Below are 13,167 nucleotides of genomic sequence, written 5' to 3'. Positions count from 1 at the left end.
AAAATGATCCTGAAATAGGAAAACCTTATATTTGACTGTTTTCGTTATTAAACTATTCTTTTTTCTGAAAAAATCAGCTTTCCATTTTCTATTCCTTTGCTACTTAACAAGTACAGTAAGACCTCCTTTAGCACTGCCTCGATTAAAGTTGATTTGCTATAACGCGGTTTGCTGGAAATCTTAAAAAAGCTCAACATTTACACGGTTTCAAATTATCGCCTTTCTTTGTTTTTTTATAGCCAAAAAATAAAAAATATCAGAAAAGCCAGGACCTTAAACACAAAAATAAACTTAATATTTCTGTGCGCAAATGTTTCTGTTACATAAAATATATATTATAATGCATATTACTATAAATACAACTTAAAATTAAAGTGAAATTTGTTAATTTTGGATCGAGTGTTCTCGTTTCCTTATTTGCTATGTTTTAAAATGACCTCCTATAACGCTGTTTTGCTTAGCGCTCTGTCTTCAGGAACGCATCTAAAGTGCTAAACAATGTCTTACTGTAATTTTATAGAACGCACCTTATTAGGTAATCGAAGTATGACTGTATTGTACTATCCGACGACAGCAGAAATTGTGTTATGTATATAGTAGTGGATCTTATTTTATCAAAATCTGTTGAAAAGTGCATAATCTAGATTTTTAGTTTTATATTTTGATTTATTTTTTTTATCAATATGTCTATATTGTTGGAAATGAGTTTTTTCACATTAGAAATTATACACCTTATTTTCCTCAGATATTTTGTGATATTTATTAAGAGATTCAAACATATGAATCTAAAAATATATTAAATGAATTTGGTTTTAATTAACAACTCAAATAAAATGTTTCAGTTTTTATAATATCAGGTTTATTAAATAAAGTAAAGCATGTTTTAAAAAATATTGTAATTAGTAGAGTTTTGCTCTTGCAGATCTAGATACAAATCCTATATAAATCCTCAACATACGATTTGCATATTACGTAACGGAAACAGCGAGCAAAAAGATATGACAAAACAAAACAACAAATTCGTTGGAATTGAGATCACATGTTTCTTCATTCGAATTAATTCGCGCAATCAGCGATGAAGTCGATGTCTGCAAAAAGGACCGATTCAAATGGCGTAGAATAGGATTGCGAACCGAAGAGAATTAATAACGCAATTTAATTAATTTGAGCGATTCGATTGCACAAGCCGCGATAAATTTAAATGCAAATTGCAAGGCGGCAAGTAAATGAAGTGGAGTCCTTTTAAGGATCGCCGTATTTAAACGGACGACGTTCCTTCGATTTATCTGCAGCCACCGCAAAAGGGAAAGAGGATGAGCATCGTCTCATGCCACTCACTATCTATTTCTTATAAATTCGTACACTATTCGTTTCGGTTCGTACTTCCCCCTTTTTCTTTGCACATCTCTCTCTCTCGTTTTTTTATCGACCATTTATTTGCGGCCTATTACAAGGTAATCGTGACCTCTTCCCGAACAGATATCACATGCAGGAACACCTGCACGAAGCATAAACGCTTCGAGGAGTTACCTAACTTTAATTAGAGGGAATTCGACGGAGAGATATGGATGAGAATGAATTCGTCTGCATATACAGGGTGTTCTTTAAATTATTAAATTTGCAAATAATTTATAAATATACCTATCCCACGATTTACACGGTAGAGAGGTGTAAATCAAAATTGTAACTTTTTGAATGTACAAACGCATAAATCGAAAGTGTCTCGAAGATGTTAAAATAGCTACCAAAAAATTGTGGTTTTTACTGCTCTATAATCAAAATTATACATCCTTCTCAATAGAATCGCTAATATAGCAATTGATTACACTAACTGTAAATCAATACTAATATTTTGCAAACATAGTAATGTCTCCTTATAAAGTCATTAACAACAAGCAAAGAAGATGATTTGGCATTATATTCCTACTTTATTTACAACTTGATAGATTCATCTATTAACCGCAGTCTTTACGTTAAATTACAATTATTTTTCAAAATTGTCCCCTTTCAGATAATGAAATAACAAATTGTTTCAACTTTGATAATTTGACTTCAGTACGTGATATATAACATATCACTCAATGTCTTTGGTCTGACAGACCCATATGATTTCTGGATAGTACCATCCTTCAAACGATAAGTATCAAAATTTCATGACATTCTGATAATTAGTTTACAGGTTACAGTGGTTTTAGTGAAATTTTCAAACTAATCAAAAAAAAAAAGAATTTTGTGAGTTTATTAAAATTGTTTTTTGATGGGGAAAAAATAATGTTGAAGCCAAACAGTAGCTTGATCACCAGGGAAATCAACTATTATTGACTTTTATGCTAAATTTAAACGCGGTCGTAGAAACACCGATAATGCTGAACGCTCAAAATCGGCAGTTGTTAAACATAAAAAAAAAGTTCACAAAATAGTTTTGAAAGACCGTAAAGTGAAGTTGCATGAGATAGCTGACACCTTAAAGATATCAGAAGGTAGTGTGCTTACACGAAAATTACGCGTAAGTTGCTTTCAAAGTAGGTTTCGGAAAAAGTGCTGTTCCACCAAGACAATGCTCCGTATTAAAAGTCAATTACATTAAATCAATTACGCTTCGAATTGCTTCCTCATAGTAATTTCCGAAACTGATGCCTCCTATTTTGAGAGCTAAGACAAAAAAAGCAGTTAAATGAGAATTATAATGAATGTATCACTCTTGAATGAAAGTATCTTAATGAATAAAGACGAATTTAAAAAAAATGTTTGTTTTAGTTAGACCAAAGACTTATTGAGAAATATTTTATTTATTATTAAACCAATTCTTCAAGTTAAAAAAAAAATATATTTGCAATTTATATTATAATTGCAATTTTCGTTCTTTTAGGTTTGAAGATGTCGTCAAAAAGAATCATCAAAACTATTGTCATAAATTTTTCATAGGATTTTCAGTTTTGATATTTTAGAACTGATCAATCTATCCATGTTCATCATTGATTTGGTGACAGGTTTATTGAATGGTGTTGATTAAGTTGCCTAATTATATAGGTTTCAAATGGATTCCGATATTTAACCGATATGTTTTATATATTTTACGTATTATTTAGTTTATTAATATATTTATGAAATATTGAAATAAATTTTGTTTTTAAGTTAAGTTGGATGAATAATTAATAATGGATTACATATTAATATTAATGTTGAAGATGTATTATAAATATATTATTGCACATATATATGTCATTATTTTTCAATAACATTAAGATTGATAAGTATTAGAAACAGAATTACATGAGATATAATCTTCAAAAAAAATCATTTCTTCTTTCAGATGTTCTCGAAACTAACATGACTTATATATTATGGTTGTTAAAGTTAAATAATAATTAAACAGCATAAAATATAAATGATTAACTTATTTGTATAACTATTTATAAATCTCCAAAGTAATGTGTTTACGGTTTAAATATCAAGATGCAGATGTGCGTATTAAAATTAAAATAACGGCCAATTGGAGTGTACACTTTTATGTCTTACATTTAATTTTTATTACTTATAATGTTAATATTGACTGCCTTTCAAAATCATTATTTTGGAAAGTACCAATTTATTAAATTTAATATTTTTTTTACAAAATTTAATAGTCTCGCAAACGACTATTGTTTTTCTTTCATTTAATTTTTGGCCTTGCAAATCTTAAATTATAATCTGTGTAATAACGTTACGAACTGTTATTTTAAAAAAATACAACGCATATGCATGTGTAAGACTATTTTTAACGTGAATGCATAGTTTTCTTGGCCCTGCCTTAACTTCCACTTGGTACTAATTCTATTGAACACTTGTGTAAATATAATGTCTATTGATGTGGGTCAACGTCAATAATTTGATTAACTAACCCGTTCATAAAACTATGCGCAGTTGCACAATCAATCGATTCATTGCTACTTACAGGACTTCTCCCATCTTAGTCTTTAGTAACTTCTAAACCAATAAAGAAGCTTAGTCATATCGAAATTGTGTTTTTTTTTAATCTGGTATTATTAAACTGTATGAATAACTTCAATTTTGGTGATCAAAATCATAAAATATTTCAATCATAAATAACATTAAAACATGTTTTTTCTTGAATAAATACAATTTTACATATTTAACAATTATTATATAAGAAACATGACATTTGTATTATACAATAAATAAAAGAAATAGATAAATAATAGATAATAAATAAAATGAATACATAATTGTATGTGTTTAGTTATAACAAAAAAATCCATTAATTAATATATTTTCAAGTAATGAAATAAAACTTTATATGCTTCAAAATGAATAATAACTTGTTTTCTATATTAAAGTTTTTTGTGGTTATTGCGGTTTGTAAATAATATGACTTTGAAATACTTCCACAACGAATTATCTTACAAACTATATTTTTACTTGAGATTAGTTTTTAAAATATAACAAGATATATATATATATAAAATAACACAAATAATTTTAGATATAAAATTGTTATAAGTGTAATAATAATCATTGCAAATGAAATTATAAACAAAATGGAAAAAAAGTTTTTAGATTTTTTAATATGGTATAGAAATAATATTGTATTTGTTTATTGTATATCATTTTGATTGTACGTGAAAAACATAAATGTATCTCGTTAAGACAACATAAATCGAATTTTCATTAAAAAGTGTTGTTTCTTGGATTTAGATTTAAAAAATAAAATGTCTGAATTCAAATATTCTTTTATAATTATTGTATTTAATATATAATATAATTGGTTGTAATAAGTTTTTTTTTGCCTCTGAAATAGATAGTTAAGTAATTAATTAAGTGAAAGTTACGATCACTATTTTCTTATAGATTTCTTTAAGCAAGTTACAGTTATTCCAAGAGTATAAGATCGATTAAACGGATAAAAAATTGTTGAACACCGTGTATATGCGCATAACATAATAAAGTGGATGGGCGATAAAAAAAAATGCTCATAAAATTTCGAAAGGTATAATTATAACAGTTACATCTCCAGAAATTAATGAAATTTATAGTCGGAGATTGCAGTGTCGAGATTTCCTTCGTCGGAATGCCTTCGTACGCTCGATTGTTGGATTGCTGGATTGTAGGTTTGCTGGCATCCAGGTTTCGGCTTACGTAACCATTGGCAACGCGAACGGGATTGGCTGGAAGAATGGGGGAATCGTATGGCCGCCCATTTTAGTTTTCGATCGATCCCCCTTTGGAATTTCCCTCGACGTTCGCGATTTTCCACCAACCCCATTTTCCTTCGACCTCGGCTTCCCTTCTTCATCCTACTACTCCCGTCGTTTTATGGATGCATGCACGTGGCCTCGCCTAGACTGTCTCATTAGGCCTAACGAAGACACGTGCACCGTACCCCATACTAATACTGCACGTGCACTCTCCTCCGCTCGGCTAATACCCGCGTTAAAATAGTAACCTAATATTAAAATCCCACAGGAATAGAATTCAATTTTCATTGTGTTATTCATGTTTCTTTCTCTTTCTGTCTGCCGACGTTCACAAAATTTCATTAAAAATTACAAATTTCGGATTTTATCCAACCGGTTGTACATTTAATATGTCTGATGTTCACAACATCCTTTAAATCACTAAACCATGGCATAAAAAAACATTGTAGTTTCACATCACTGAATCGTCCGGATCTCTAATATTTAGTTAACAATAATAATATTTATAACAGTAAAATATAAACAAATAAAAGAAATAGGACATATTTATAAAATCATTTTAAGAAAAAAAAAGAGCTGATATAAATTGCTTTGATCATAGACCTTTCCGCCTTATTTAGTTTAGGTTTATTCTAAGCTTAACTTAACTGAAACTATATATTTCATAGACAAATGAATTTTTAACATTTTCACAAGATACTAAGTTTTGACAAGACGAAAACCCCAATATGTGAGATGATTCAATTAGATTCAACTTTGATTTCTGTAAAGTTTAGTAAACTGTTCAAGAAATTGAATCATTTTTGGAACTTGGTTTGATTGTATTTATTCTTGCTTTTGTATCTGACGGAAGATACGAAACATTTGAAGAAATACTAATTAGATACTAAAATCAATCTATATAAAAATTCATAATATAACCTTGTATATTAGTTATTTTAATTTTCATTTAATTATTGTATTTTTCATAGTCGTAGTTAACATTGTTATGTGTTATGAATATTGCTAAAAAAGTATTTAAGAAATTTTAAAAAAATATCCGTTTCCATCAAAAAATAAAATTCAACAGGCATTATAAATAACGTATATTAAGTTGGTATTATTTATGTTCTCAGGACTACAATTATGTATTATTAACGCTGATTCAGTGACTGAAGAACCTTCAGACAGAAGAATAGTCGGATAAACATAGTATACGATTCGGACAAACTACCTGATGCATGACAAAACCAAACCACCCTTCTTCAGGTGTTCATCCACAATGGGACGTATTATAACTGGGTAGAAATGGTAGAAACGCGAAAAGCGTCGTTATCTCAGGTATTGATATTGGCATTGTTTGTTGTATTTAGTATAGCAAAGCGTTAATTTTGAATAGTGTGCGATTGTGTTTGTGAGAGTATTAATATAATTTGTTCGTAGCCAGATGGTGCAAGTGGTGTATATACACTAATGGATAAAACAAAGGAGGTGCATACAGAGGTGACAGTTGGCCGCTAAAACGTACCAACATGGCCATATGTGTGCATGGCAAATATGCTGCTTCTGCTGTTCCTGCTGCTGTTCCTGCCATCATGATCATCTCCACACTCCAATCCTAGAAAATTTAATCAAAACGACAGAAGGCTCGCAGCAGAACAGACGCACGCACACAAAAAGTAATACCGTGGTACACATATTCATAGAACTTTTGTAATCAAAAGATTGCACAATGCGCGTACTTCTTTCTTGCGGACGCTTTTTTTTTCTTTATTTCTTTTTTAGCTAATTATAATGAGCCGTTTAGTGGAGAAACTCTCCGAGTGTTAATCATGCACGTTTTCAGAGTACGGTAGAGCTCTCAGAAGAGAGCGAGAGTTTCCTAACTGACGTCGTCTCTAAACTAATTAGTAGACTGACCAAATGACGAGAACGTATATATGTAACTTCTTCTTTGAGAATTCTTATTATTCAAATTACAACAGTTTTAATTAATTTATAACTAACAATTTTTTTATAAGTCCGACAAAAAGTCAATTAACAGTTCCTAGAACGCCAAGCATTCAAGTATTCAATTTTGAATTAACCAATACAGATTATACACAGATGGTGATCAGTATTAAGAGTGGTAGATTAGACAATTATAGAAAAAAGTTTATGAATAATGTCATATTTTTCCGAAATGTCTATGATTTTAAATATTTTATAATTAAGATTAAAGTTAAATTATGTTCACATCTTTTATAATTAAATATGATTCAATAAGAATATAAAATTTCACTTAAAGTGGTAAAGAGATCTTTAACTAAATTGTTGTTAATGTCACATTCCTATTTTGACGATTAAAAAATGATTAACTAAAATTTATTATCACAATTATGACCAATTTTAGTTAATTTGAATATATATTTTATAAAGGATTTAAATTACATAATATTTTCAAAATACTTGTCAATTGTGAAAATGTACACAGCATATATTTGTATAAGTTAATTAACAAGTAATGTACATCAAGTTATTGTATTTTAACGTGTTTTTGTATTATAAATAATTGTTAAATTGAGGTTTTCCGGGATGTCGAGCCCATTTTTACCATTGACCGAATGTGAAATAATACCACACCTACAATTACGATCGTCGATGCGGGCAATTAGATCGAAATTGCTATTGATATTTTCAATCTGGATTTGTAATTTGATCGGAATGCATTTTCATATCCAAAGTGGATTGTCTCTCTTTGTTCGTCTACTAGATTCGCGAGTATGTGTGTGGGTATTACGAGTTGGACGTTTGACATTTCGCTCATCAATTGGCACCGTGACAAACGGTCGGCTATTAGTCAAACCTCGAGAACTCAGGACTCAGGACTTTCTAATCAGTCTGCTCCGCACGCATTGCATATGTTATATACGGACGAATTACGTAAAACTGCAAACGGCGTCGGCGGCAGCAGCAGCAACAAAAGCGCAAGAACCGAGGCACGTTTTCAGGTCCTTGTTCTTTTACAACAATAACAACGAAATGCCATATCGTAATTGCCGTCTATTGCTATCTTTTCATCTTATTTGGAACGAACCGACTGCTTTGTACGTGATAAACTATTAACAAACCGTAAAACACATTTACACATTGTTTATTTTTTTGATAAATTAATTGCAAACAACAATATATTTTACACTCTTTATTTAAATTTGGAAAATACATTAAAACTATTTGATGTATATGATATTATAGGAGAAACCAAACAGTTGCCCGTGAGCCGCATGCGGCTCTTTAAGAGTTTTGTTGTGGCTCAACTAATAAATAAAATAATATACATTAGGATTCAGATTGTTTTAAAAATTTTATACCAAAAACTTTAGTTGCGTTTCCCTATAGAGCTATAGTTGTGTAAATATTCATAACTATAGCTCTTGCTGTAAAAACTCTGGCCTCCATTGTGACATAACATTGTAACATTTTACAAATAGTAAAGTTGAAACTGATCGAAATATGTTTGATCGATTTATAAAATTTATAAACCGTTTCAGAAAACTTTTAAATTTCGATTTTCAAGATTTCCCAAATAAGTTAATGTAAATTGAATTAAATATAAAAAAATGTAAAACCTATCAATTTGAGACAATCATAATTATATTGATAAAACTACTATATTTCATTTCAATAGTTGAATATTTGTATGCCTCGCATAGTGCGGCTTTTATTCATAGTCCAGATCCACTAGAGTCCGGTTTGAAATTAAAAAAAACTACATTTTAATTGAGCAACGCAAAAATTGTAATGATTTTTTCATTAAAAACTTGGGTTTGTCTATTTTTTTAAATCTGAAATGTTCACTTTCGAATTTTCGTTCGATTATCAAAATTGGATTTGTTTTTTGTTTAAGTTTCAAAATTGTTTCTTATTATTTGATACATAATAATGTTATTCTAGTGGAACGGTATTACATTTTCCTCTATAAGAATAAACAGGTCACCCAACTTGCTTAACTATCATAAACTATCAAACAACAACATCAATCACACTGTATTCATCATAAAAAACTTAAATATTTTAATATTTAAATTCTTTAAACTTTGTATCATAATTATGTTGTCACAGCCATTATTTGTAACGTGATTAGTAAAGTAGCAAAGCAACAATGTCGAACAAATTTATATTATATTCCAGTGGATAATTTACTGCGGCTCCTGATTAAAGCACTCATAAATCAAATCTTCGGGCTGAAATCTTCCGACCGTATCATAGGGATAATTTATTAGCATCTCGGATTTTTTCATGTGACAAGCTAATACCGCAGATGTTTACACTTTTATATGCTCCAGAATCTCGCATGGATTTCCTTTAACTTAAGTTATTTATACATCAATCAAATTAGTTCTTGTGTATTAATATTGCTTTTTTCTGAGTTGAAATTGTGAAAGAACGAAGTTAGAGTATCTTTCACAGAAATTTGTTATTTTAGTATATTGTTTCTTTATAATTGTTTCTAACTGTGATGATATTATAATATTAGTAATCATATATAAAATTCAAAATATTTCGGAAATTTTAATATAAAATATCACCATCATACATATCACTGGAATTGAAGAGTTTTTGGATTATATTTTAATTTTGAGAGTTTTAAACTAAGAGTTTGTAATTTAAATAATATATAAAACAATCAATTTGTAATCGTAATAATTTATGTTTTATATAACACTAAAATACTATAAAAGTTTGTGTTAAAAGTACGAAAAGATGAAAACATCATAGATTTATTTCCCCCTAGAGACCACTCATGATGTGTATACAAATGTATGTTATGACATGGTGATTGATGTTACTGTTATATTCTTGCAAAACTTTGAAGTTATTTTCTTAAAAAAATCTACGGTCAATAGCCTTTTGATAAAACTTTTTTTTTTCTAATATTATACAATGTATTATTTATAATCAATAAATTTCTTAATCGAAAATATATTCTTGTGACATGAAGAAAAAAATCTAATTTTATCGAACAAAAAAAAAACACGTTTTGTGGTAATTTCTTTGTTTTAAATATCGTATAATGAATGATGTATAAAAATAATAACCACCAATCACTGAATCAATAAGTTTCTTCCAAGAAGAGCCAACAAAAGTAATTGTATTAATGACTAATCAATTAATTGTTGAGCTATGGTTTTAAATGAGTCACAGTTAATACTTTAACATTCAAGTATTGCACACAATTCAATTAATTATTATAATATATTATTTAAAATAAATCGGTTATGTAATTATTAAATTTACATTAAATGCATATAAAAATATATAAATTAGCAAAAAATTGTTGTTTGTTTGGTAAAATGATCTATTATTTAGTTATACAAAATTGGGCGAATATTCATGGTAAATAAAATATATATTTTAAATAATTGTGAAACCGGTTTTGTATATTTGTTTTTTTTATGAGAACTGATAAATATTGTAAAGCGGTTCTGAGATACTTTAAATTGGATTTTGGTCAAGGAATGTCGAAGGTTTTAAATAATTATTATTTACATTTATTATATATAAATAAAAATATATATAAAATATGTATGTTTGTGTTACAATAAATTATGTTTATAGTTATAGAATAAAAATACATATTAATTAAAATTGTAGGTTTAATTTAAGATTCCATAAAGAAAATCAAATTTAAAATATGTCAAAAGCACTTTATTTGATTTATACTTGGATGCAAGAACGAAATCACAAAAAAAATAATTTAGAACTAGTTTAATTGATTTAATTTATTGAGAAATAATTGAATTGTTAATTAGAACTTATGCAAACTAATGAAAACTGAAGAAGAGTGAAAACATTGATATGATAAAGATGTCATATTTGTAATAATATGATTATTTTATGTGCTGTACTTTTTTTTCTTAACAATTAATTAAGAAATCATGCAAATGCTTTAGTTATTATTTTTAATATGTTAGAAATTATGCGTATATTAATCCAATCTTGCATAAGAATAATAGAAAATATGTATTTTAAACAAAAAAATGAATAGAAATATGTATGTATTTTGTATAATTGAGGATTGTTGTTGTAAGATTTATGAAATGGGAATAAGAACGTATGACGTTATTGTGTAGAAATTTCTCTTCGGAGATGTTATAACTGTAGGTTCATTGTTGTAAAATGATGGATACCGAGGAAGGAATGTGGCTGTAATTTCTAATTGATAACCACCTATCTATCTGTAGTTGGTGGTTTGATTGAAAGTAGACAGAGTTTCTTTTTGTGCGCTGGAAAGGTAGAGTAAGTGAAAATATATGTAAATGTTGGAAGGATTGAGCTTAAAGTGGGTTCGGGTGCACACAGGTTGGCCGGTTTGTGTTGTGTTGTGGCTTGGCTCGGTGTGGTTCTGTTAGGTGGTCGATGGTGAGGTGATGTCGATGGGTGAGAGGTGGACACAAGGGCAGGTAGCGGAGGAATGCGGCGAGATTGAGATTGGAGGCGCCGGCAAGTCTGGCGCACACCTGCAAAGCTAAGCTTGGCCACCGTGTGAACCTCTCTTTGGCTCGGCTGCCTGCCCGGCTGGCCTTAGGCCACATCTCGCCAAGATCTCTCACCCACTCACAACTTACATCCATCCATGCATCCTACAATTCCACGATTCCTTTCCAATATATTGTTACATATATTTATGAAATAAGCACGCTCACCATAACAAACACATATTGTTTACGCAAGTACTTGTACGAGTACACTAACAACTCCTACAATTCATTTCCAATGCTATGTTACATAAATATGAAATAAGCATACTCTCCAAAACAAACACATCTAATTTCCCAAGTACTTACTCACAACTCTGATCTATTTATTTATTTATTAAATTATAAGAAATACATGTTATATGCAATACTTAATCATATCATTTATCGATACTTAAAAACATATATTCTACAAATATACGATTCTCTTCCAAAGAACCGTTATGTATATATTTATGACAAAACGTGTTTCCAAAACTAATCTTGTTTTCAAATAGTTGTAGACATACACAACATTCTTTCTCAATTTGACACTTTTCTGACTTAATATGTTTAATTTCTATATTGTATATAATATTTATTGAAAGTAGCCAATTTCATAAAAAAAAAAATGAAGAACTGTGATAACTTATTTTATTCTGATTATATATTTTATAGTCAATACCTGCAAATCTAGTCTTAATGGATATTAGTTCTTATGAATGAAAATATTTATGCATAGTTAACAGTAATGTTTTCATTTATGGTTTAACGAATTCTTACGCTTCTATACATTTTATAAAGGAATGTATTTGTTATAGACTTATTTATATAAAAATAACTTCAGTTAAATTTTCTACCCCATTCATTGTAATTTATTTAAAAACAAATCTATATCTATATTCAACTATATTCAATAGAATACTACTGATATCCTTAAACATGATCTATTTTTTATTTTACCATGATGCAAATTCTATTTATAAGATAAATTACATTAGTAGTTCCACTTAGACGACAATCCAATTAAGGTAATTATTTGTAGAAGTTACTTGAGAAGTATAGGTTGAGTAATTACAAAACCATTAGTTGGAATTCAATGTTTAGTGTTTCAATATTATCATAATGTTAATTAGAACGTACTCTATTCAGTAAACAACATTTTTTTTATTATTTTATGTTGGCTACCATGTTGCAAATTCTTTTTATATGATAAATTACATTAGTAGTTCCACCTAGACGACAATCCAAATGAGGTAATCTTTCACTAAATTCAAAGTCTTCTTCGCAAATACTTGTATATATTACTAGAGAAGTATAGCTCGAGTACTTACATAACCATTAGTTGGAATCCAATGTTTAGTGCTTCAATATTATCATAATGTTAATTAGAACGTACGCTATTCAGTAAACAACGTCTAGGTCTGATCCTTTCAAGCAATAAACGTCTGGACCGAAGATTTTATACAGATTAGACGAAAGTAGAGAACCTTGAG

The sequence above is a fragment of the Nicrophorus vespilloides genome, unplaced genomic scaffold, assembly GCF_001412225.1.
Source record: "Nicrophorus vespilloides isolate i.1.1-1 unplaced genomic scaffold, Nicve_v1.0, whole genome shotgun sequence".
NCBI classification, from domain to species: Eukaryota; Metazoa; Arthropoda; class Insecta; order Coleoptera; family Silphidae; genus Nicrophorus; species Nicrophorus vespilloides.
The sequence above is the reverse complement of the archived record's forward strand: the minus strand, read 5'-3'. Positions refer to the sequence as shown.